The sequence below is a fragment of the Aethalodelphis obliquidens genome, unplaced genomic scaffold (genome assembly GCF_003676395.1).
Source record: "Aethalodelphis obliquidens isolate GAN/ISIS:26980383/991018 unplaced genomic scaffold, ASM367639v1 scaffold54, whole genome shotgun sequence".
NCBI lineage: Eukaryota > Metazoa > Chordata > Mammalia > Artiodactyla > Delphinidae > Aethalodelphis > Aethalodelphis obliquidens.
Window position 1 is genome coordinate 2,577,601 of NW_020837998.1, and position 24,327 is coordinate 2,601,927.

The window sequence follows — 24,327 nt, forward strand, 5'->3', positions numbered from 1 at the left end:
AAACATAGCCGTGAGCCTATGACTAAGAAAGACATGATATACTATTTTAATAGGGTGCGGACCAAATATATGTTAAGTTCAGAAGAGCGATGGCTCCTGAATGGCTCACTCAATTATTATACGATCTTGCAATTAGAAGTGTTTTGCGGAAGAGCAGGGAAAAGAGATGAGATTCCGTATGTAGAAGCATTTGTGCTATTGCATCAAGAGGAAAAGGAGTCAGAGAACTGCCACCTTATGGTGTAGCAGTCTGAAAGGAAACCCAAGGGGGAAACTGTTCTACAAGGGGAAGAGGGAGAAAAATGAGAGTGGGGACATGTTACTTCAAAATCTGAACCCCCTCCGGCCTATCCAGCTCCCCCACTGGCCAAGCAGGCTGCACCGGTGGTTTTTCCAACAGCCCCCTCCCGCATATTCATTACTTTCACCATCTCCTGTTTCCCCTACCCACGGGGATCGAATAGAAGTTTCTATGTTAACTCCTGGAACACAGAGACCTGGTTTAGTGTTACCATCTAAGATCTAACAGGGAACACAATTTGGATTGGGAGCCACTTCTGCATCAGGGCATTTTCCCTTGTGCCGATATCCTGTAAGAGGCCAGGGGACGCCCTTAGACTTGAGGCATCCGATTCTAATTTCCCCACAGGAGCCCCAGGTAACTTTGACAGTGGGGAACAAGTTGATTGACTTCTAATAGATATGGGTGCCACATATTTTGTGGTAAACACCAAGGTGGTACAGAAAACATCTCAGTCTATCATGGTCACAGGAGTTTCTGGAGAAGTACAAAACCATCCATTATTACAGCCTTTAGAATGCCAACTATGGGACCTCACCCTGAAACACAGCTTCTTATGTATGCCAGAGTGCCCAATCCCCCTTTTTTGGGATGACATCTCCTTTGTAAATTAAATGCTCAAGTAACTTTTTTGCTAGAATATCTTGACATCAGGGTCCTACCAGAGCATGCTTTAAACCTACAAATGGTGCTCATGGAAACCCCAGAGAAGGAAAAAAGTCATCCAAGGAGAAACTTGCCTGTATCTTTGAGATGCAAATGTCCTATCTGGTCTTCTCAGGAACACTCATCTCTGTCATCCCTTTTTTTTTTTTTTTTGCATTGAATGTCTCTATTATTTTCTCTATGTCATTAATTTTCATTCTGATTTTTATTATATCTTTTCTTCTGCTTGTTTTAAGTTCAGCTTGCTTTTCTTTTTCCAGTGTTTAATAGTGGAAGGTTAAGATATTAATTTTAGATTTCTCTTTTTTAATACAATTATTCACAGCCATAAATTACCTTCTCAAAACTACTTTACCTGAATTCTATAAGTTTTTACTATTCTGTGTGTTTTTTCATTCAGTTGGAAATAGCACATAAGCTTTTTTATTTAAATTAATTTTTATTGGAGTATAATTGCTTTACAGTGTTGTGTTAGGTTCTACTGTACAGCAAAATGAATCAGCCATACATATACATGTAACCCCTCCCATTTGGACTTCCTTCCCATTCAGGTCACCACAATGCATTAAGTAGAGTTCCCTGTGCTATACAGTATGTTCTCATTAGTTATCTATTTTATACATAGTATCAATAGTGTATATGTGTCAATACCAATCTCCCAATTCCTCCCACCCTCCTTTCCCTCTTGGTATCCATCCATTTGTTCTCTACACCTGTGTCTCTATTTCTGCTTTTCTGCCATCCTTTTAAAATGTAAATTTTGAAAAGAAGGTAAAGTAATTTAGAAATTGACTTGTCAAGGGTAAATAGAAATCCTAAGTGTCTTTTTGTAAACATTTAGCCAACTAGACAAGTGAGCTTGATTGTTCCATCTGCCAGAAATGTATTTTAATACAACCTCTTTTGTAAACTGATGGGTTTTACATTGCTATACCTGATTCAGGGCTGAAATTTTGAAATAAGAACTATGAGGTCGCTCTGTCTGTCTGTGTGTTTGTATGTGTCTTTGTCTTTGGATAACATTGCTGAGGTTAATCTGTAAATGAGCTCTATTTAATTGGCATGAAGAAAAGTAAGCACTTACTTACAAATCAAACAATTCTAAATACAAGAGAAATTAAGCTAAATGAGTTTTAGGTTCATGTGAACTGGGAAATATTTAGTATTAAATAATACCTGGTATTAATGTTTAAGTTTGTTGATATAATTAATATACATGTGTCTTTAGAGTCATCAACATTAAGTATAATACTTTCACTGCACCTAGGTTTAATAGAAGTTAAATGAAATCTTGTTATACCTGTTGCAAATTTGTCAGCAAGAAAAATAACTTGATATGATGAAACTTTAAAGTAAATGTAAACGAGATAAGAGCCTTTAGGTTAACTCTATAGGAATAATTATGTTCTGAAAAATTATCTAAAAGTCTCTCCAGATTTTGGTAACTATTACTTGCCTCTTGGTTTTCACTAGAAATTAAGGTTTTTAAGAGTTGGGGATTCTAATTTAAATATATAATTAAAGCTACTGAAAATTAAAAAGAAAAACAACATTTCAGTATGGTAGAGTGTGTGTTTTCAGTTAAGAAGGTATGAGGAATGGAATTACATTTTACAGATAAAGTTTTATAAATGGTCAGGATTAACTAACTTTAGATTGAAGTTAACTAAGTAAATGAATTTTGTTAAGTAAGCTAATACAAGACTGGAATTTGATCTCTCTGCCTGTTAGAAGTGCTCCTTTTTGATAACAGATTGTATGAATTTCTGTGCCCTTAGTTGATCCATATTTGTTTTCTTTTAATCGGTTTGTGAGTTTGGTTAAATGAATAAGTATTGTTTCACAGTGACCTATGATCCTGTTGTGTTTTAAATCCTTTCTGATATTTTTAACAAACTTCCCAAATATCAAAATCTGACTAAAGCTTTTTAGCTTCCAGCTGATTCTGGGATACTTCAAAAGAACATCTCTGAGACATCTCAGAGAGGAATGCCAAACTATGCTTATTTGGTATGTTAAATTACTTCAAAAACATTGTCAAGTGATTGGAGATGAACCTTTGGTTATAGAGTAAGGATAAATGTCATTAATATAGATATTCCAAATTTTATATGGAATCCCTAACATCTGATATGTCCTAATATGTTATCAATCATAATTCTAGTTATTCTAAAATGTTATATGTAACAGAAATATCCACATTTCCTGCTAATTGCATTGTACTCAAATCTTTAACCAGACTACTTTGTTTTGTTCTGATGCTTTTACAAAATGATTTTCAAGAAGACTCATAAAAAGGAACTTTTTAACAATTACGAATTTCTGATGGCCTTTAGATAATATCATGGGACTGGGTAACAAATGACAAAACTAGTGGAAAACCTGATTACTTCAACCAGATCAACAGGAATTAATTACATGGGACTGAATGAACTGGTAAATATGATTTATAACTTTATGTCTTTGGGAAATATACTGGCTTTAATCTTTGTTTTTCTAAAAAAACAAAACAAAACAAAATCTTTTCTCTTATGCTATGATGTATGACAAGTTGATAAAGTATGTCTTTGTAAAAAGAAAGGAAACATTTATCTTTTTCTCTCTACCTGGTTGATTCTGCCAGTAGCATATGCTTGTCTCAAAGATTAAGGCCATGCATGTCTAAGTATGCATGGCCAGTACAGTGAAAGTGTGGATACCTCATTAAATCAGTTATGGTTCCTTTGGCTGCACATTATTGCAGCTGGATTACAACTAGTTATACTAATCATTGTTTTAATTTGTTCTTTGTTTCCAAAATGTTTGTGTTTTGTGTCTCCCTGCTGCACGGTGACTTTGTCAATGTTACTAGCTGCATCAATTTTACCCTATTTTATAAAATTGTTGTGTCTTATAGTACCTAGTGTGTAACCAGGACTCCAACAAAATATATGATGGTTAACATCTTGAGGAAATAGATCCCATTTATAACATAAAATAACTGTAATAGTGTGATTCTAGTTATGGGAAGAGGCAACAAGGGAAAATATCTCCTGGTTCATATTAGACTAGTAAGAGGATCCAGAGAATCTTTAATTATCAATAGGACCTAATCAGAAAATTAGCACCTGGAGTGGCATATTAAGAATTTTCGCCTGATCTGGGATGAGCCTCCAAGCGCTGTGGGACAAAATTTCATCATGAGATGTCTCTCAAATATTGGTGAAATTCCTTAACAAGAGGAAAGGATCTGAGAAATGGAATATTTCCTGCCATATCTGTCACCAGCAATTGCAGCCCTCCAAAGTGAGCAAGTGAGACCTGAAGATATTCAGGAAGGAGAAGAATACCTGCCATTTAGCAGCCATCAGACTGCAGTCATTCCCTATGGTGAGCCCTGAGGAAACTCAGGATATGAGAATATAGGATACAGGCCCCCAGATAGCTGAGGTGCATACCAAAGGAATGATTTCAGTGAGCCCAGATTCTTGCATCTTCCCATACACAGAAAAACATTAAATTCCTTAACTTGAGAAGTGGCTCTCAGGCTTGAAGTCCTCAAAATTCCCAGTAACTCTCAATTTTAGGTTGTGAATACTTTTAAAGTCTACAGGTGTAAAGTAAACACTTTTCAAAGAGGAACAAAAGAGGACAAATCTCAAAATTGGAATACTGGCACTGACGGCAGACAGTCCCAGAAAGATCCATTTGATGAAGCAGTTAGAATGGTTGTCACCACTTTTTCCACAAGATTGCCAAACGGACATTGACAGTGGGGAGTTGTAACAGGAAGGAGGCAATTCTGACTCCATGTTGGATCTGTTTCTTTTCCTTTAAACTTTGCTTTTCGTTGCTTTTGTTATTATAATCACTGTCTATAGCTGTAAGCATACATAATGGCCTGCTACAGGGAACTCTGCCCCTCTGTCTGACTGTTAAACTAAAGTGCTTTTGTTTAGGTCACAGAGAGACATTCTGACCCCACCCACCTGGGAATGACTGCAGAAAAGAAGAAATTAACACATTCCCTCCCTGAGGCAGGCCATGGGACGAGATGTTTTGCAAGATAAATGGCCTTTTTACTTTACTTCCTCACCTCTCCCCCCTCTGTTCTATAAAAGGAACTGGCATCCAGACCCTGATAAGGTGATATTTTGTAAGATGGTATTTTGGGGACCCTAGGCTGTTAACCCAAGTTCGAGTGCTCGACTCACAGTGAGGCCAAACAAACTGAAACATCAGAATTTGGGGCAGAGAAAGGTTTATTGCAAGGAGACAAGGTGGCTCATACCCTGAAAAGGCTCGAGCTCCCCCAAAGGTTTCCGCAAAGCATTTTTAAAGCCCGGGGGTGGGGAGAGAGATCACAGGGTACGTGATCAGCTTGTGCACAGTTCTCTGATTGGCTGATGGTGAGGCAACAGGGTGGTGTCACTGGGGTTAAGTTTGTCAATCCTTAGGCTCCAGGAAACCAGGGGCTATGTGCTCATAATCGTCAAGTAGTTCTTCCATCTGGTGTGTGCGTCTGTGTGTGTGTGGGGGGGGCGGGGGTTCACATCTACAAAACAAGGCAGGAAATTTGCATCAAACATTATCTAGGTACCTCAGAGAGGAGCTAAAGCAGAAGATATGAAAGAAGGCCTGTCCTGGGAAGGCCACATAGGGTGCTGTTTGGTTAAAATTCCCCCCTTTTCTTTGTCACTGCACAATCATGAGGAGAACATTTTTTTTTTAAATATCTTTATTGGGGTATAATTGCTTAACAATGTTCTGTTAGTTTCTGCTGTATAATAAAATGAAACAGCTATATGTATACATATATCTCCATATCCGCTCCCTCTTGCATCTCCCTCACACCCTCCCTATCCCACCCCTCTGGTGGTCACAAAGCATGAGCTGATTTCACTGTGCTATGCAGCTGCATCCCACTAGCTATCTATTTTACATTTGGGAGTGTATATATGTCCATGGCACTCTCTCATTTCATCCCAGCTTACCCTACCTCCTCCCTGTGTCCTCAAGTCCATTCTCCATATCTTCGTCTTTATTCCTGCCCTGCCCCTAAGTTCTTCAGAACGATTTTTTTTTTATTTTTAGATTCCATATATATGTGTTAACATATGGTATTAGTTTTTCTCTTTCTGACTTACTTCACTCTGTATGACAGACTCTAGGTATATCCACCTCATTACAAATAGCTCAATTTTGTTTCTTTTATGGCTGAGTAATATTCCATTGTATATATGTGCCACATCTTCTTTATCCATTCATTCGATGATGGGCACTTAGGTTGTTTCCATCTCTCTGGGCTATTGTAAATAGAGCTGCAATGAATATTTTGGTACATGACTCTTTGAATTATGGTTTTCTCAGGGTATATGCCCAGTAGTGGGATTGCTGGGTCACATGGTAGTTCTATTTGTAGTTTTTAAAGGAACCTCCATACTGTTTTCCATAGTGGCTGTACCAATTCACATTCCCACCAGCAGTGCAAGAGTGTTCCCTTTTCTCCACACTCTCTCCAGCATTTATTGTTTCTAGATTTTTTGATGATGGCCATTCTGACTGGTGTGAGGTGATACTTCATTGTCGTTCTGGTTTGCATTTCTCTAATGATTAGTGATTTTGAGCATGCTTTCATGTCTTTGTTGGCAATCAGTATATCTTCTTTGGCAAAATGTCTATTTAGGTCTTCTACCCAGTTTTGGATTGGGTTGTTTGTTTTTTTGATATTGAGCTGCATGAGCAGCTTGTATATTTTAGAGATTAATCCTTTGTCAGTTACTTCATTTGCAAATATTTTCTCCCATTTTGAGGGTTGTCTTTTCATCATGTTTATGGTTTCCTTTGCTGTGAAAAAGCTTTTAAGTTTAATTAGATCCCATTTGTTTATATATATATTTTTATTTCCATTACTCTAAGAAGTGGGTCAAAAACGATCTTGCTGTGATTTATGTCATAGAGTGTTCTGCCTATGTCTTCATCTAAGAGTTTTATAGTGTCTGGCCTTACATTTAGGTCTTTAATACATTTTGAGTTTACTTTTGTGTATGGGGTTAGGAAGTGTTCTAATTTCCTTCTTTTACATGTAGCTGTCCATTTTTCCCAGCACCACTTATTGAAGAGACTGTCTTTTATCCATTGTATATTCTTGCCTACTTTATCAAAGATAAGGTGACCATAGGTGCGTGGGTTTGTCTCAGGGCTTTCTATCCTGTTCCACTGATCTATATTTCTGTTTTTGTGCCAGTACCATACTGTCTTGATTACTGTAGCTTTGTAGTATAGTTTGAAGTCCGGGAGCCTGATTCTTCCAGCTCCATTTTTCTTTTTCAAGATTGCTTTGGCTATTCAGGGTCTTTTGTGTTTCCATACAAATTGTAAAATATTTTGTTCTGCCTAGAGAATTTTCTTTAGCATTTGTTGTAAAGCTGGTTTGGTGCTGCTGAATTCTCTTAGCTTTTGCTTGTCTGTAAAGGTTTTAATTTCTCTGTCGAATCTGAGTGTGATCCTTGCTGGTTAGGGTAATCTTGGTTGTAGGTTTTTCCCTTTCATCACTTTAAATATGTCCTGCCACTCCCTTCTGGCTTGCAGTGTTTCTGCTGAAAGATCAGCTGTTAACCTTACAGAGATCCCCTTGTGTGCTATTTGTTGCTTTTCCCTTGCTGCTTTTAATATGTTTTCTTTGTATTTAATTTTTGATAGTTTGATTCATATGTGTCTTGGCCTGTTTCTCCTTTGATTTATCCTGTATGGGACTCTCTGCACTTCCTCGACTTGATTGACTATTTCCTTTCCCATATTAGAGAAGTTTTCAACTATAATCTCATCAAATATTTTCTCAGTCCCTTTTTTTCCCTCTTCCTCTTCTGGGACCCCTCTAGTTTGAATGTTCTTGCATTTATTGTTGTCCCTGAGGTCTCTGAGGCTGTCCTCAATTCTTTTCATCCTTTTTTTTTCTGCTCTGCAGTTGTTATTTCCACTCTTTTATCTTCCAGGTCACTTATCCATTCTTCTGCCTCAGTGATTCTTCTGTTGATTCCTTCTAGAGAATTTTTAATTTCATTTATTGTATTGTTCATCATTGTTTGTTTGCTCTTTAGTTCTTCAAGGTCCTTGTTAAACGTTTCTTGTATTTTCCCCATTTTTATTTCCAAGATTTTGGATCATCTTTACTATCATTACTCTGAATTCCTTTTCAGGTAGACGGCCTATTTCCTCTTCATTTGGTTGGTCTGATAGGTTTTTACCTTGCTCCTTCATCTGCTGTGTGTTTCTCTGTCTTCTTATTTTGCTTAATTTACTGTGTTTGGGGTCTCCTTTTTGCAGCCTGCAGGTTCGTAGTTCCTGTTGTTTTTGGTGTGTGCCCCCAGTAGGTAAGGTTGGTTCAGTGGCTTGTGTAGGCTTCCTGGTGGAGGGGACTGTTTCCTGTGTTCTGACGGATGAGGCTGTTTCTTGTCTTTCTGGTGGGCAGGACCTCATCTGGTGGTGTGTTTTGGAGTGTCTGTGAACTTCTTATGATTTTAGGCAGCCTCTCTGCTAGTGGGTGGGGTTATGTTCCTGTCTTGCTAGTTGTTTGGCATGGGCTCTCCAGCACTGTAACTTGGCAGTCGTTGAGTGCAGCTGGGTCTTAGCTTTGAGATGGAGATGTCTGGGAGAGCTTTGGCCAGTTGATATTTTGTGGAGCTGGGAGGTCTCTGGTGGACCAATGTCCTGAGCATGGTTCTCCCACCACAGAGGCTCAGGCCTGACACTTGGCTGGAGCACCAAGACCCAGTCAGCCACACTGCTTAGAAGAAAAGGGAGAGAGAGAGAGAAAGAAAGAAAGAGATAGAGAGAGAGAAAGAAGGAATAGAAAAGTAAAATAACATAAAGGTTTTAAAATAAAAAAGAAATATTAAAAAAATAAATTAAAAAGTAATAAATAGGAAAAGAAAAGAAAGAAAGAGGAGAGCAACCAAACCAGAAAACAAATCCACCAATGTTAACAAACACTAAAAGCTATACTTAAAAGAAAGAAAAAAAAAAGGACAGACAGAACCCTAGGACAAATTGTAAAAGCAAATATATACAGATAAAATCACACAAAGAAGCAAGCATACACATACACAGTCACAAAAAAAAGAAAGGAAAAAGAAAAACATATATACATATATTTAAAAAAAGGAAGAGAGCAACCAAATCAATGAACAAGTCTACCAATGATAATAACCTCTAAATATTAAACTAAAATAAGCAGAAAATCAGAAACAAACTAGATGCAGAAAGCAAACCCCAAGTTTACAGTTGCTCCCAAAGTCCACCACCTCAATTTTGGGATGATTCATTGTCTTTTCCGATATTCTAGAGATGCAGAGTACAGCAAGTTGATGTGGAGATTTAAACCTCTGTTCCTGAAGCTGCTGGGAGTAATTTCCTTTTCTCTTCTTTGTTTGCACAGCTTCTGGGGTTCAGCTTTGGGTTTAGCCCCACCACTGCATGTAGGTCGCTTGAGGGCATCTGTTCCCCACCCAGACAGGATAGAGTTAATGTAGCAGGTGATTAGGAGGCTCTGGCTCACTCAGGCTGGGAGAAGGGAGGGGTATGGAATGCGGAGTGAGCCTGTGCTGGCCAGAGCCCAGCATGACACTGCAACAGACTGAGGTGTGCCATGTGTTCTCCTGGGGAAGTTGTCCCTGGATCATGGGACCCTGACAGTGGTGGGATGCACAGGCTCCTGGGAGTGGAGGTGTGGATAGTGACCTGTGCTTGCACACAGGCTTCTTTGTTGCTGCAGCAGCATCCTTAGCGTTTCATGCCTGTCTCTGGTGTCTGTGCTGATAGCTGTGGCTCATGCCAGTCTCTGGAGCTTGTTTAGGTGCTGCTCTGAATCCCCTCTCCTTGTGCACCCCAAAACAATGGTCTCTTGCCTCTTAGGCAGTTCCAGACATTTTCCTGGACTCCCTGCCAGCTAGCTGTCCTGCACTAGCCCCCTTCAGGCTGTCTTCATGCAGCCAACCTCAGTCCTCTCTCTGGGATCTGAACTCCGAAGCCCGAGCCACAACTCCTAGCCCCCATCTGCCCCAGCGGGTGAGCAGAAAAGCCTCTCATGCTGGTGAGTGCTGGCTGGCACTGATCCTCCGTGCAGGAATCTCTTCACTTTGCCCTCTGCACTCCTGTTGCTGCACTCTCCTCTACTACACTCTCCTCCATGGCTCTGAAGCTTCCCCCCACACACCCCATCTCCACCAGTGAAGGGGCTTCCTAGTGTGTGGAAACTTTTCCTCCTTCACAGCTCCTTCCCAGACATGAAGGTCCTATCACTATTCTTTTGTCTTTGTTTTTCCTTTTTTCTTTTGCCCTACCCAGATACGTGGGGAGTTTCTTGCCTTTTGGGAAGTCTGAGGTCTTCTGCCAGCGTTCAGTAGGTGTTCTGTAGGAGTTGTTCCATATATAGATGTATTTTTGATGTATTTGAGAGGAGGGAGGTGATCTCAATGTCTTACTCCTCCACCATCTTGAAGGTCCCACCCCCACACCAGGAGAACAAGTTTTGATCAAGAAAAGGAATAAAGGTTCAGATAGAGAGGTTAATCATAAACTTGACAGAGGGACCCATAGTGTCCCTCTTGGTTACAATTATTCCAGCAGACACTGCTTTGAGAATGGCTAGTGGCTTCTGAGTCTGACACAGCTACTCCATTTTTACTTCCAAATGCATTTCTCTCCTCAATGGCCAAAGCAGATGTCACCATTAGTGATTTTAATGCTTTTCTAAATATGAGAAGATGCAAGAATTTGGGCTCATATAATCTGAAAATATCTAAGGCCTGATCCTGCCAGCCTTTTCCAGAGCACAGAGTGCCTCATTCATGATCTCCACCCTGACGTCCTTTTAGGGGGTGTTGAAGGCCAGCAGCTGCAATGAAGAGGTAGATGGCAAGTGTCAATTTCCAGCTGGTCCCTTCCTGGTCATAAATTTGATCATGGTTTTGGGGGCTCTTCATGACCATTTTGTCCCACAGTGCTAGGAGTGCTCATTCTCAGGTCTGGCAAAGATTTCACTGGTTGGCCACTCAATGTGCTATCACTGGACTAGGCCTTAGTGCCAAAAGTCTCAGTATCTCCTGTCTTACTAGCCTCTTATGTTCCAGGAAAATATTCCCTCTTGTTGCTTCTTCTCATACCTAGAGTTTCACTATTAAAATCACTGATGGTATATGGAACTATATATTATTTTATCAGAGGCTCAGTCACACATTTGTTAATGAAAGAAACAACAAAATAGGCAATATAGGTTATAAGTTGTTGCAAGTATCTCCTGGTTTCAGCCAGACTCAGGAGGTGATATGTTACTTTCTTCTTTCCTGCAGCCATTCACAGGTGGGCTGGGTCAAGATGTTCCCAGTGAGCTGAACAAAGTATTCTAGTCTAACATTCAATTGTGGGGAGAGGGTTCCCTGTGATGGGCCATTATGTATACTTTAAGCTATAGGCAATGTCTCTGTATTGATGAACTTGTAGCAAAAGCAACAGAATACAAAGATTAAAGTAAAAGAAACAGGTCTAATAGGGAGTCAGATTTGTTCTTCCCTATTACACTTACTGACTGTCAATGTCCATTCCACAGTCTTTTAGGGAAAGGCACAACAACCGCTCTTAGATGCTTCCTGCTGTACGGGGGCAATGAAGGGTGATTGTGGAATGGAATTGATCATCCTTGGGCAGGGAATATTAAACCCCTTAGCCTTGTTATCTAATTTGTAATTGGACCTACCTATTAATTTTAACTTTCTCACTGCGTCATAACTATACTTAGGGGGAGAGATTTCCTTACATCTGGATAAACACAGATTAAAAGCCAGTAATATTTCAGGCAATATCAAAAATTACAACCATATTCATCAGTTTACTCAGTCCTATATAATTATCCTTTTTACTAACAGTTTTATGAAATCACAGTTTCCATTACACTTTTAAAATATCTTACCTAGCTCACCGGTGTGATTTAAAAGTTATCAGAAACCTGTTTTTGTCAAAACACCCTTTTATGACTCTTGAAGATGTGCCAGTCTTGTAAAGCATCAACTTAGCTGCCTGTGAATGATAAGTCTTAAAAAGGCAAGGTTAAAGATCTGATTACCATTCTTTCTTTCAAAGATGCTTATGCAAGCTATTGTGGCATGCAATATTTTAAGATAACTAAAATTATAACATCATACCAGGATATATACAAATTTCAGAAACTTTATATGATTTCTACAATGTCTATATTAATAACACTTATTCATACTGTATAATCTGAGGAGGCTTATCACTCATTTGACAATGCTTTCTGTGTAATTTAGCATACCAACCAATTCTAGTCAGTTTAGTATATATATATATATATATATATATATACACGCAATCTTTTATTTTTTTTTCCGGAGGTGCCTCAGGGACCCTCTGAAGCATCCCAATGTTAGCTGAAGTCAAAGGAACTTTACTTAGGATTTGATAGTAAGGTCGTCAAAATATCAGAAAGTTTATTTTTTTTAAAAAAATTTGGTCAGATAGAATATTTAAGAACAAATTCAAATCAGTTAAATGCAAGATAGTTCACACAATCTGTTGTCAAAAGCAGCATTCTAAGTAAACTTGTTCTCTTAATAAAGAGGAACCAAGTCTGGTCCTGCACCCAACTACTTTTATTTATTTATTTATTTATTATTTTTCTTTTTGTGGTACATGGGCCTCTCACTGTTGTGGCCTCTCCCATTGTGGAGCACAGGCTCAGCGGCCATGTCTCATGGGCCCAGCCACTCCGTGGCATGTGGGATCCTCCCAGACCAGGGCATGAACCCATGTCCCCTGCATCGGCAGGCGGACTCTCAACCACTGCACCACCAGGGAAGCCCTACCCGTCTACTTTTAATAACAAGATTCATTTCCCAATTAAGTGTAATTTAATCTCAGCCTGACCAAAACTCCTTTTTTACTCAAAATATATATCCCACTTTCCTACTGGATAGTGAAATGTTTTATTATTTTTAGTAGCTTTAATTACATATCTAAATTAGAATCCCCAACACTTAAAACCTTAGTTTCTAGTGAAAACCAAGAGGCAAGTAATAGTTACCAAAATCTGGAGAGACTATTTTAGATAATTTTTCAGAACATAATTATTCCTATAGAGTTAACCTAAAGGCTCTTATCTCGTTTACATTTACTTTAAAGTTTCATCATATCAAGTTATTTTTTTTGTTGAAAATGTGCAACAGGTGTAATAAGATTTCATTTAATTTCTATTAAACCTAGGTGCAGTGAAAGTATTATACTTAATGTTGATGACTCTAAAGACACATGTATATTAATTATATCAACAAACTTAAACATTAATACCAGGTATTAATTTAATTCTAAATATTTCCCAGTTCATGTGAACCTAAAACTCATTTATCTTAATTTTTCTTGTATTTAAAATTGTTTGATTTGTAAGTGCTTACTTTCCTTTACGCCAATAGTGCTCCTTTACAGATTTACCTCAGCAATGTTATCCAAAGACAAAGACATAGACAAACATACACAGACAAACAGAGAGAGCTCATAGTCTTCATTTCAAAATTTCAGCCCTGAGTCAGGTACAGCAATGTAAAACTCATCAGTTTACAAAAGGTTGGATTAAAATTAGGTTTCTGGAGGATGGAACAAATCAAGCTCACTTGTCTAGATGGCTAAATATTTGCAGAAAAAAACACTTACAATTTCTATTTACCCTTGACAAGTCAATTTCTAAATTACTTTACCCTCCTTTCAAAATTTGCATTTTAAAAGGATGGCAGAGATGAGGATTCCTGAGAAGACCAAATAGGACATTTGCACCTCAAAGATACAGGTAAATTTCTCCTTGGATGACTTTGTTTCCCCTTTGTTGGTCTCTGAGGTGTCAAAGCCATTGCCATCATGGGCCTTTTGCATATTTCTCTGGGTGCATTCAGCCTTTTCAACCATATCCCTATTATTGAAAACCAAATAAGCCAATTGAAACAAATCATTCATTGGAGTCTGAGGACCAGCAGTTGCTTTCTGAATTTTGCGTCTGAGGTCTGGGATAGACTGGCTATGAAATGCATAGCCGAAAGGGCCTGTCCCTTGGGGGAGGAGGGATCCACTTTTGTATACTAAAAGTGTCCACTAGTCTCCCTTGGATGACTGAAGGATTTTTGTGCTGTCCCTATTGCACCTCTTTCACCTTTTTATAATTAATAGATTTTACTGTAAGTTTTTTCATACCCTAATGAAAGTTATGAATTAAAGTTTAGCTGAGGGAACATTCCCAGCAGTTTTGAATGTTATTCTTGCACCCCCTTTTTTCTTCAGTTCCAAGCAACACAGATTGATTAGATCAGCTCCAGAGAGCCCAGGTAGATCATTTATATCTCAAAGGCACAGGAAGAGAAATGCAAATTCCTCTTCTAACTACTTATATAAAACCCAGCCATCTCAGGCTATTTTCAGGGAACTTTACTTTTTCTCAGTTCCCAAATATCCACCTCAGTTTAAACAAACAAATACATACATATCATCCACTCACATTCACGTGCCCCTTTTCCAGCAAAACCAGGAAGAGAAAAAGGGATTCGGACTCAGGTACCGAGACACCCATTCACATACACACACGTACCCCCAAGACAAAAGCAATTGCAAAAGACCCACTTTGACAGAGTAGCGAAGCCATTAGGGGCCTTTGCCGTCCAGATCTCAGGGAGTATTGAAGCATTTTCTTTCATTTAGGGAACACAGCTAAAGATCTCTTAGTTTTGCAAAAGCACCCCAGGGGACGATAAGATGGAACAGAGCTCTGATCATCCATACTTAATTATTAATGGCCGGTGTTATCAAATATCAAGCAAACAGCAATTCAAATTGGTCTCTCAGGTTCACAGTTCCCTAGCCCCTAAAAGGAAGAAAGTCCTAACCAATGTTCTGCCACAGGCAAAACCAAGGCAATAAGGAAGGTTACCCTGGTGTCGTCACACAGGAGGCCTGTTATTGACCAAAATGTCTCAGCTGGCCAATTCAAGTACTAACACACATACAAACAACCAACGCATGGTCCCACAAACAAAGAATCAGACAAGGCGTAGCCCAGAAATTCCACTTCCATTCCCAGACAGAGGCTCCAGAGAGGCCTGCCTCCTGAAAAAGAATGGACCATTAGTGGCTCACCCCAAAACGATACACACAAAAACACAAACAACAACTAAGTTACAGTCACACAGACAGAAAATCAGAAGAGGTGTAGTCTAGAATTCCCCTTTCACTCCCCAATGGAGGCCAAGCCCGGCTCTCGCAAATGAACCGGTTTCCAAATCGGGTAGAGTCCAACAACAATTCCCATCTCCAACAAGGTACCCCAACCAAACAAATTGGCTTGTCCCATAAAGGAAAATCCAGTCTGTGGAGGGAATATATTCCTGGTGTGCACACTGGAGCGACTTACTCCTCAGGTGGCTCACTTCCCGCAAGGGAAGCAGCCCAAATGGAGTGGAGAGAATTACAAGCCTGCACAAGCTGAAGTGACTCACCCAATGACACCAAATGTGAACTGCAGCTCCAGACATTTCTCGGCTCCAAACAGCCTCATGCCATGGGTGACCTGCGCCTGTCGGGGACAGTCCCTCCAAGATCCCAGGAGCGAAATGGACTCCAATATTTGCTGGGGCTCAGGGAACTTGATGCCCCAGGCTGGGGTTGACCTGCCACGGACACGAACTCCTGGCTGGCTGGCCAAAATTTTTAATGCACATTCGTGTCCCCAACACACAGTGAGGCCAAACAAACTGAAACATCAGTTTGAAGCAGAGAAAGGTTTATTGCAAGGCCATGCAAGGAGACGAGGTGGCTCATGCCCTGAAAAGCCTTGAGCTCCCCAAAAGCTTTAGGCAAAGCATTTTTAAAGGCCGGGAAGGGGGGGGGCGTCACAGGGTACGTGATCAGCTTGTTAACGATTATCTGATTGGCTGATGGTGAGGCAGCAGCGTGGTGTCACAGGGGTTAACCTTGTCAGTCCTTAGGCACCAGGAGACCTGGGGCTGTGTGCTGATAGTCATCAAGTAGTTCTTCCATTTGGTGTGTGTGTGGAGGGGGTGGTCATAGCTGCAAAACACCTCAGGAAATTTGCATCAAATACTATTATCTAGGTACTTCAGAGAGGAGCTAAAGCAGAGGATATGGGGGAAGGCCCCATAGGGTCTTGCTCGGTTACAGTCCGCCATCTTCTTGGTCTGCTGGCTTTCCGAATAATGTTGCTATTCCTTGCCTCAACACCTCATCTCCCTAGTTTGGACTCCGTAACATATTGTTGACTTAAAAAATATTCACAACCTAAAAGTTGAGAGCTATGTTTTATTAGGTGGGAATTTTTAGGACTTCAATCCTGGGAGGCAGCATCTCAAGTAACCCTGAGAAAACTGCTCTGAGGGGGCAAGGGGGGGGGCGAGCCAGGATGTATAGGAGTTTTGCAACAAAAGGCAGGTAGTAGGAACATCAAAAGATTTCTGTTAATTAAAGAAATTAATTAATTTCTTAATTAAAGAAAACTATACACCTGTCTGTGTATGGGAAGATGCAAGAGTCTGGGCTCACTGAAATTATTCCTTTGATATGCACCTCAGCTATATGGTGCCCTGTGTTTTATATCTTGAGTTCCCTCAGGGCTCACATTGGAGGGCTGCAATTGCTGATGACTGTGACATCCTTTGTTTACTGATATGGCAGGAAATATTCAATTTCTCAATATCCTCCTGTATCATGAATGCCATGAATTGGAAAATAATTTATTTACTTTATTTGCTTGTTCATAGAATTTATAGTTGCTCTGTTGGAACTCTTCATCTTCAATATCTAATTTTAGAAAGCAAACCTCATGTATGATCTAGATAAAAGTAATCTAGCTATTGAAAGGTTCAACTATTACTTTAATCCAACTTAAAATAGCACTGATGCTCATGGTCCCTTTTTTTGTTTATCTTGAGGACAAAACTGATAGCTCAAGTAATTGAACTTAGAAATCCTTAAGAATGCTCGAAGAGCAGAGCTGGGGAATTGTAGCTCTGGCATTTTTGTTTGTTTTGTTCTCATGGTGAATAACTCCCTTTTGCATTGTTAAAAGGAGTCTTTCATTTCTTAATGTTAGTTGTTATTCTTTCACCCAAATAATATACCTTAGCAGACCAATGCTTTCTTGATTTTTATTTTTTTAGGCCTCACAGCATGTGGGATCTTAGTTCCCGAACCAGGGATCTAACCCCCACCCCCTGCAGTGGAAGCTCAGAGTCTTAACCACTGGACCACCAGGGAAGTCCAGACCAATGTGTTCTTTAATTGCTAATTGAAAACAAAGAAAACCAGTCATTGAAATGACTTCTGGCAGTCACTTATTAGTATTCTAGCATTATGAGGAAACTAATGCTAATTCATTTTTAAAAGACAGCACATTTCCCCCTTCGTTTTTCTTGTTAGAGAAATCTCGAAGAGATGAGAGAGCTTTCCTAGTGTCATCAGGACCATTGTATAAATGCTAATAACTCCACTTTTAGCCTGTATGCCAATGACTTTCAAAACTATATGCCCAGCTCAAGATTTTTTCCTAGACCCCATACCCAATAATCTGATTGATAGAGGAGTCATCTAAATGCCTCACATAAAAATCAATTCATTCAACATATCCAACTCAACTGAACTCTTGATCTACCCTCCGCAAACCTGCTACTGTGTTGTGTCACTTTTTTAGGAAAAGGCAGCATTCTCCTGGTTGACCAGTTCAGAAACTTGGAATTAATTCAAAATCAGTGCATTTCAAACTTTTGGTCTCAGGATTCTTTTACACTCTTAAAGATTATTAATGAACCTGTGGGCACTGGGGAATAATTTTTCCTCTATCCTTCTGGATTCTTGGTTGATACCATCCTGTAATAAAAAAGACAGATTAACAGCAGAAACATAAATTTAAAAGCATACTTCTGGGAGTCCCACAAAGATATGAGACTAAAGGCAGCCAGGCAATTGAGGCTTATATACCATCCTGAGTAAGGAGAAGTGGGTAGTGGTCTGGGGCTTCAAAGGAGAGGAAGGCAATTCACAGGAAGTTGAGAAGAGTAAATGTTTGGTAAATAAATATTTGCCCTGCCATGTAGATAACTTTCTCAGATATAAAAAGTTATCTCTTGTAGTAGCACTTTTCCTGGTACAAGCTCCCTTTTCTGATTTCTTTTAGGCAGTTAAGGGGGAGGTAAAAACTTTTCTTGACTCTGGTGGGTCTTGATTGCCTTCAGCTCCACATGGTAAAGTGGCATATTTGGAGTGTTACATTCTGCTAAAATTCAATCCCAAACAGATTTTATTTAAGTGGTTCATATGTGTTGATATTTACATATTAAAAATTAAAGCAGAAATTTCAAAACTATTTTTCCAAAAATAACAATAAACACTTTACATGTTAAATAACCTATTTTTAAAGGTTTTATCATAATTTTATTATTTTTCTTTTTTTCTTATTTTAATTGAAACATAAACGATTTACAATATTATATTAGTTTCAGGTGTACAACATAGTGATTCAATATGTTTATAGATTGTACTCCATTTAGAGTTATTACAAAATAATGACTGTTTTCCCTGTGCTGTACAATATATCCTTGTTGTTTATTTATTTTATACCTGGTAGTTTGTATCTCTTAATCCCATACTTCTCTCTAGCCCATTCCCCCTTCCCTCTCCATACTAGTAACCACTAGTTTGTTCTCATATAAGTGATAACATAGAACATTTGTGTTTTTCTGTCTGACCTACTTTACCTTAGATGCTGCCATGAAACCAATATCCTAATCTTTTATATTTGAAAAATGTTTCCTGTCTGTCCTGTCTTCTGCATCCTTATTAACACTGCTTTCATTTAGACCCTAATCATCTCTCATCTGGATTCTCAAAATACGTTCTGATCTGGTCTCTGTATTTAACCTGTCTCTTGCAATTTGTTTTCTATTCTGTCCTTAGAATGATTTTTCTAACATGCAAATCTGAACTTATCATTCTTCAGTTCAAATTATTGAATTGTTCTTTATCACTCATAAGATCAAGTGTAATTGTCTTTAGGTAGGCTATAAGACCACCCACATTCAGGCCTCTTCCTGCCTCTCCAATAATTTGTGGTGTAGTCATATTGAATATGAACAAAAAGTTATTTCTTGTTTACCATATACTTTGTAATGCTTTTATATCTTTGTGCTATGTTCCTTCTATCCATGATGCCCTTTTTGTCCCTTATCTACCTGTGAAATCCTACTCATCTGTCAAGGTTCAAAGGACGTATAATTACCTAACAATGTACTCCCTTCCCATCTCCATGCCAGAATTGGGTAGTTTTTGGTATCTCCAGCTGAATAGGACCAAAGGAGCCATGTATTAACACTTCACAAAATGCTCATCAAATAAGACACACTCAATGAACATTTAATTTTCTTTCTGTAGTGTGGAAATCCCTGCTTCTTTTTGGTCCCTTACTAGAAACACTAAATGCTTCATTCACACAGTTATCTAAGGTAAATTTTAGGGGGAGGAGGGAAAAAGTTAATGTAATATAGTATTTTGTAAATGCTATCTTAATACAGTTTTGAAGTCATGCCTAAAATCTCTCAGTTGCCTTTTGCAAGCAGTTTACTAAGCTCCCACACCAACAGGGACAGCCCTTAGGCCTATGAACCTGGGAAATTTTTCAGGTAACCCAATCCACAGGGAACTTGGGAAACCTACCTCACCCCATCCCCCCCTTGCCCTACATATGTTGCCCCTTGTTCCTTGTCCTCTGTCTCTGGGTGCAACTCCCCGTGTGGCAGCCTTGTCTAGTTTGCAACTGTAAGTAACAAAGAGTTCTGCCTTTCAACTATCTAAGATTAATTTGTTCTATCCCACCATCAAGAACCTTTAAATTTTATAAAATAGTAATGTAATCTGTAGTCTAAATTCTTAGAATAATCTTGTTGAAGAACTTCCAAACATAACTTGAGTTACATGTTCACAGATTTAGCAAAGAAATGCTACTTCCTTTAATAAATGGTGATAGATAAAGAGAACTCAGAATGATATTTTAAGTGGAAAGCAATATTTCTTTAAGAGCTCACTCAGAAATTTTCAAAACAATTTAAACATTTATTGCATTCATTATTTGATGAATCCAAGAGTGCACTTAATTCCCACCTTTTATGCAATCTGTAATGAGGCTGAATAGCTCAAATTCTCTTATCTGCAAAGCTATGAAGTATTTAATCTATGCCTATAACCATAAATGGGTTTGAATATTGCCAGTAAAGTTAATCAAAACATTTTTATGTAAAAAATAAAATCACTTGGGGAAGAGGTATGCTGGTAACTAAGTCAAAATACGTTAAATCTTAGCAATCTGCATTAGTACAGAATCTCACCCTCTTTTGTTAACAAATAATAATTCAAGTGGTGCAGTGAACTACATGGTCTATTAAAGAGTGCTCATTTCTCACCTGCTTAAAAATCATTTTTGATGATTGCAAATGCAGATTACTGGGCCCTCCTATAGGTGAGATTCAGGAATTTGCATTTTTAACAAGGCTTCAAATTGATTTTTTTTGTACTCTAAAGCTTGTGTGTATTTCTAAAAAATAGCCAGAGGGGGATACTTCGTGTGACCAACATCCTTGTGAATGCACCCTTTCATGAATTCCCAAATTCCCAATTAAACTTACAGATTCTCTTAGCCCATGCCTTCTCCCCCAGCCATCCTAAGAATATCAGAAGTACAGACTTGACCTGTGAAATCATCTTGCTGGCAGCCCAGCACAAGCTTATCCTAAAAGGATAAATATAATGAAGTGAAATAATAAATACAACTCCAATTATTGAATGTGTATTCAACGGTACAGGTTAAGTGTTTTTCACATATCATCTTATTCTTAAAACTAGGAAGTGTTATAGACAATATTCCTATTTAGTATTTGAAGAAACTAAGGTTCGAGCCTCCCTGGTGGCTCCCAACCACTGTTGGGAGTCCGCCTGCCGATGCAGGGAACACGGTTTCGTGTCCCGGTCCGGGAAGATTCCACATGCCGCGGAGCGGCTGGGCCCGTGGGCCATGGCTGCTGGGCCTGTGCATCTGGAGCCTGTGCTCTGTGGCAGGAGAGGCCACAACAGTGAGGGGTCCGTGTACCGCCAAAAACTAAAAATAAAATTAAAATAAAAAGAAACTAAGGTTCATAGGGGTTTGGTAACATATTTAGAGTCACACAATTAGATATTGTCACACAATTAGATATTGGTGGAGCCTGGATAAGAACACAGGTTTTTGCTCCGAGCTCCCATTCTTTCTCCACACTATCTCTGATCATAAAAAATTTAAATCAATAATTAGGGAAGAAAAGATAAAAGAAAAAATGTCCCCATGTCACCAAATCCTCAATTTCTTTCATGATACAGTAGTGACTGGCTGTACATGGCTATTCCAATATAATTAATTTAATATTTTAATTTAAAATTAATGAAAATTGAATAAAAATCCAGTTGCCTGATCACACTAAACTTCAAGTGGTCAATAGCTACAGCAGCTAGTGTTTACTATATTGGATAGTACAGATATAGAACATTCCTATTTGGCATCACTGCCTGAATGTATAGGTAAAAGGAAATTTTATATTTGAGGTGTTAGTACTTTTGATAAATATTTTTGACTTATTTTGATAAATATTTTTTTAAATGTTAAGCCATTAATATTTTCATGTTTTTACTTAAAATTTTAATCCCTCTCTGCCATTAAAAAGAGTGGATTATAGTATTTTTTAAAGGTTTTAAGTAATCTGCTTATTTCACTGGTTAGACATTCCTGAATGTACAAGTTCTAAAGGGAAAATTGGATCTTTTCCAGCACACACAAGTATTTTCATAAAATTAATTTTTACCTTTACAATCAGATACATCCAAGCAGTTAAGACTGCTGGGGTGCAATTCTCCGTGGTGTTTCTACACATCTTGTGACAGTATTTGTCCTAGACTACTCTTTCAAGGACATTTGTATAGCAAACAGCCTTGGAAGATAGAGGGTCTTCCAGGGTGGAGGATGGATTTGTTTCCTGAGCAGGTTAATAAAGATTGCATTTCCTTCTGGGGCAAAAGTTGGTCAGGTTTGGTAGAATTTCCCTTTCTAAGATTGGGGGTTTCCTTAGCTTGGGGTAACTTGGCTGTTACACAAACCCACTGTAGGTGCAGCACCCTCCTGGTCTGCTCCACATCTCCCTGTTGAGTGTTGTGGGGCAAGGGGAACTAATGTCATGTGAAGCTCATGCTGCCTGCTGGGCCCTAAGTCCTGTCTCTAACCCAAGAGTCTGTGTCATTCTGCCAGCCTCCATTGGCTCACATGTAGGCCTGTAAGCTGGGTAAAATCTTAGACCATACACAGTTCTTGAGAAACCATAAGACAAATGAGTGCTAATAGGTATGTCCTGAGAAGCAGCCTACAATCCAGAGTGGGAGAGAGGCAGAGTGACAACAAAGATAGGGATTGAAGGAGTGGGAGGTGGAGAAGACTGGGAATAAAACTCATCATTTTATTTTGTAACAACTCCAAATCCATTTAATTTTGCCAGTTAAATATGGACCTCAAAATAGAGGATGTTACCGAACCAAACTTGGGGCTGTTCTCCTGCTTGCAGTAAAGCCAGTCTACTGACACCGGGTTGCAGAGAAGGAAAGTGCAGCCTTTATTTTAAGGCTCCAGACAAGGGGTCTAGGGTAGCTAATGCTCAAAAAACCTGATCTCCCCAGTAGGTTTCAGGGAAGCATTTTTAAAAGCAAGATGAAGGAGGGGAGTCGCAGGATGTATGATCAGCACACAATTGTCTGATTTGTTGATGGTGAGGTAACAGGGTGGTGTCACAGAGGTTAACATCAATCCTCAGGCTCCATTAGGTCTGCGTCTACATGCTCATGGTCATCAAGTAGTTAACTTCCTCCATTTGGTGGCGGTTTAGCATCTGTAAATCAACTCAGTGTCTGCCTTAGATACTGTTATCTATGTATTTCAGGGAGGAACTAAGGATTCCATGACTGTCATGGCTGATTTACTGTTTAAATTGTTACCAGTTCACCTGGCCCAACTGCTACTTTTGTCACTACATGGTCACATCCTTTCAATCATTAATTCTTGAGTCAGGCTTTTGTGACTCAGGGGAGCCCTGAGAAACTATGGCTTTTCTGCAGACAAGAGGCAGGCAGAGGACCTGGAGCGTGGGTCTTGCCCAGTTACAAGGATATTGGTTAATACTAATCTTGTTCAAAATCAACACCCAAAGTTTCTTCAGAATAAAGTGGACACCTGACTAGCTTTGTAATCTTCATTGTTTGTCCTCACCGTTGTCAGTTCTAAAAGACTCACATTAAAAATTATCTCTCTGGTTGGTGGAACTGCTCTCCTTATCCTAAAGCCACCACCTCCTTGTTCTTGCTTTCCTAATGCTAAATCAATAACGAAAACTTAGTTAAAACTGGTCTCACACTCACCCAAACCCCCAACCTTACCCCCACTCACCAATCCCTCCTCCACCCTTGTTTCCACCTGCAGACTTGCTCCACCACCTCCACACACCCTGATACATAGGAGGTGTTACCACATACGCCCAGAGGATGGGGAGCCCTCCTTTCATAGAAAGCTGACAAAAGATAACCAATTAAACTGCCAGCTTTAATAAGGTGATGGGATTATCATTTATTTTTAAATTACATGGCGTATTTATTAGTCCATTCCCGAGCAATTCTGTCATACTTCCTCCTATCCTTTGTGTAGATCTTAGCAATTTCTGGAACCAAAGAATCATCTGCGTTGGTGTCGCACAACAGGGAGTAAGTGGATAACAATACTTTGGAAATTGTCAGTGCTGGTGATCACTCAGATCTAAGGATGTCCAGGCAGATGTTTCTGTTTCTTTTAATGTTTGGATGGTAAATTCGGGTGGTGAATGCGATCTTGGGTGGTTTGAATGGGTAATTGGAGGGAAACTGGACCTTTAGGAAGAAGACTCCTCCCTGGTAGGGGCTGTCATTGGGCCCCATTATGGTCGCATGCCAGTGGAACATGTCATCCCCCACTAGCCCTGCTGAGCTCTGGGCGGGGGGGGGGGGGGGGGGGGGGGGGGGGTCGCGGGACAGGTCGAGGAGCTCCTTGTGGATGCACTTTAAGGCCATCATCTGTGACACGTGGCCAATCCTTGGCGCTGGGCCTGGCGACAGGTAGAAGGCGATGGTGGTGATCATGGGGTGGGAGGAGTGGTGACAGACGGCGCAGGTAGATGGGTGGACTGAAGGCCGGCTGCAGCGTCGAGGGGGGCGTCGTGGGAGGCGGATGG

General features: G+C 39.5%; 2 pseudogenes; one reads left to right on the forward strand and one right to left on the reverse strand.

Moving 5' to 3' along the window:
* The window catches only part of LOC113609084 (uncharacterized), a 42,750-nt pseudogene that overhangs the window by 10,998 nt on the left and 7,425 nt on the right, over nucleotides 1-24,327 (forward strand).
* Nucleotides 23,702-24,166, reverse strand: LOC113609102 (ubiquitin-conjugating enzyme E2 D2-like; annotated as a pseudogene).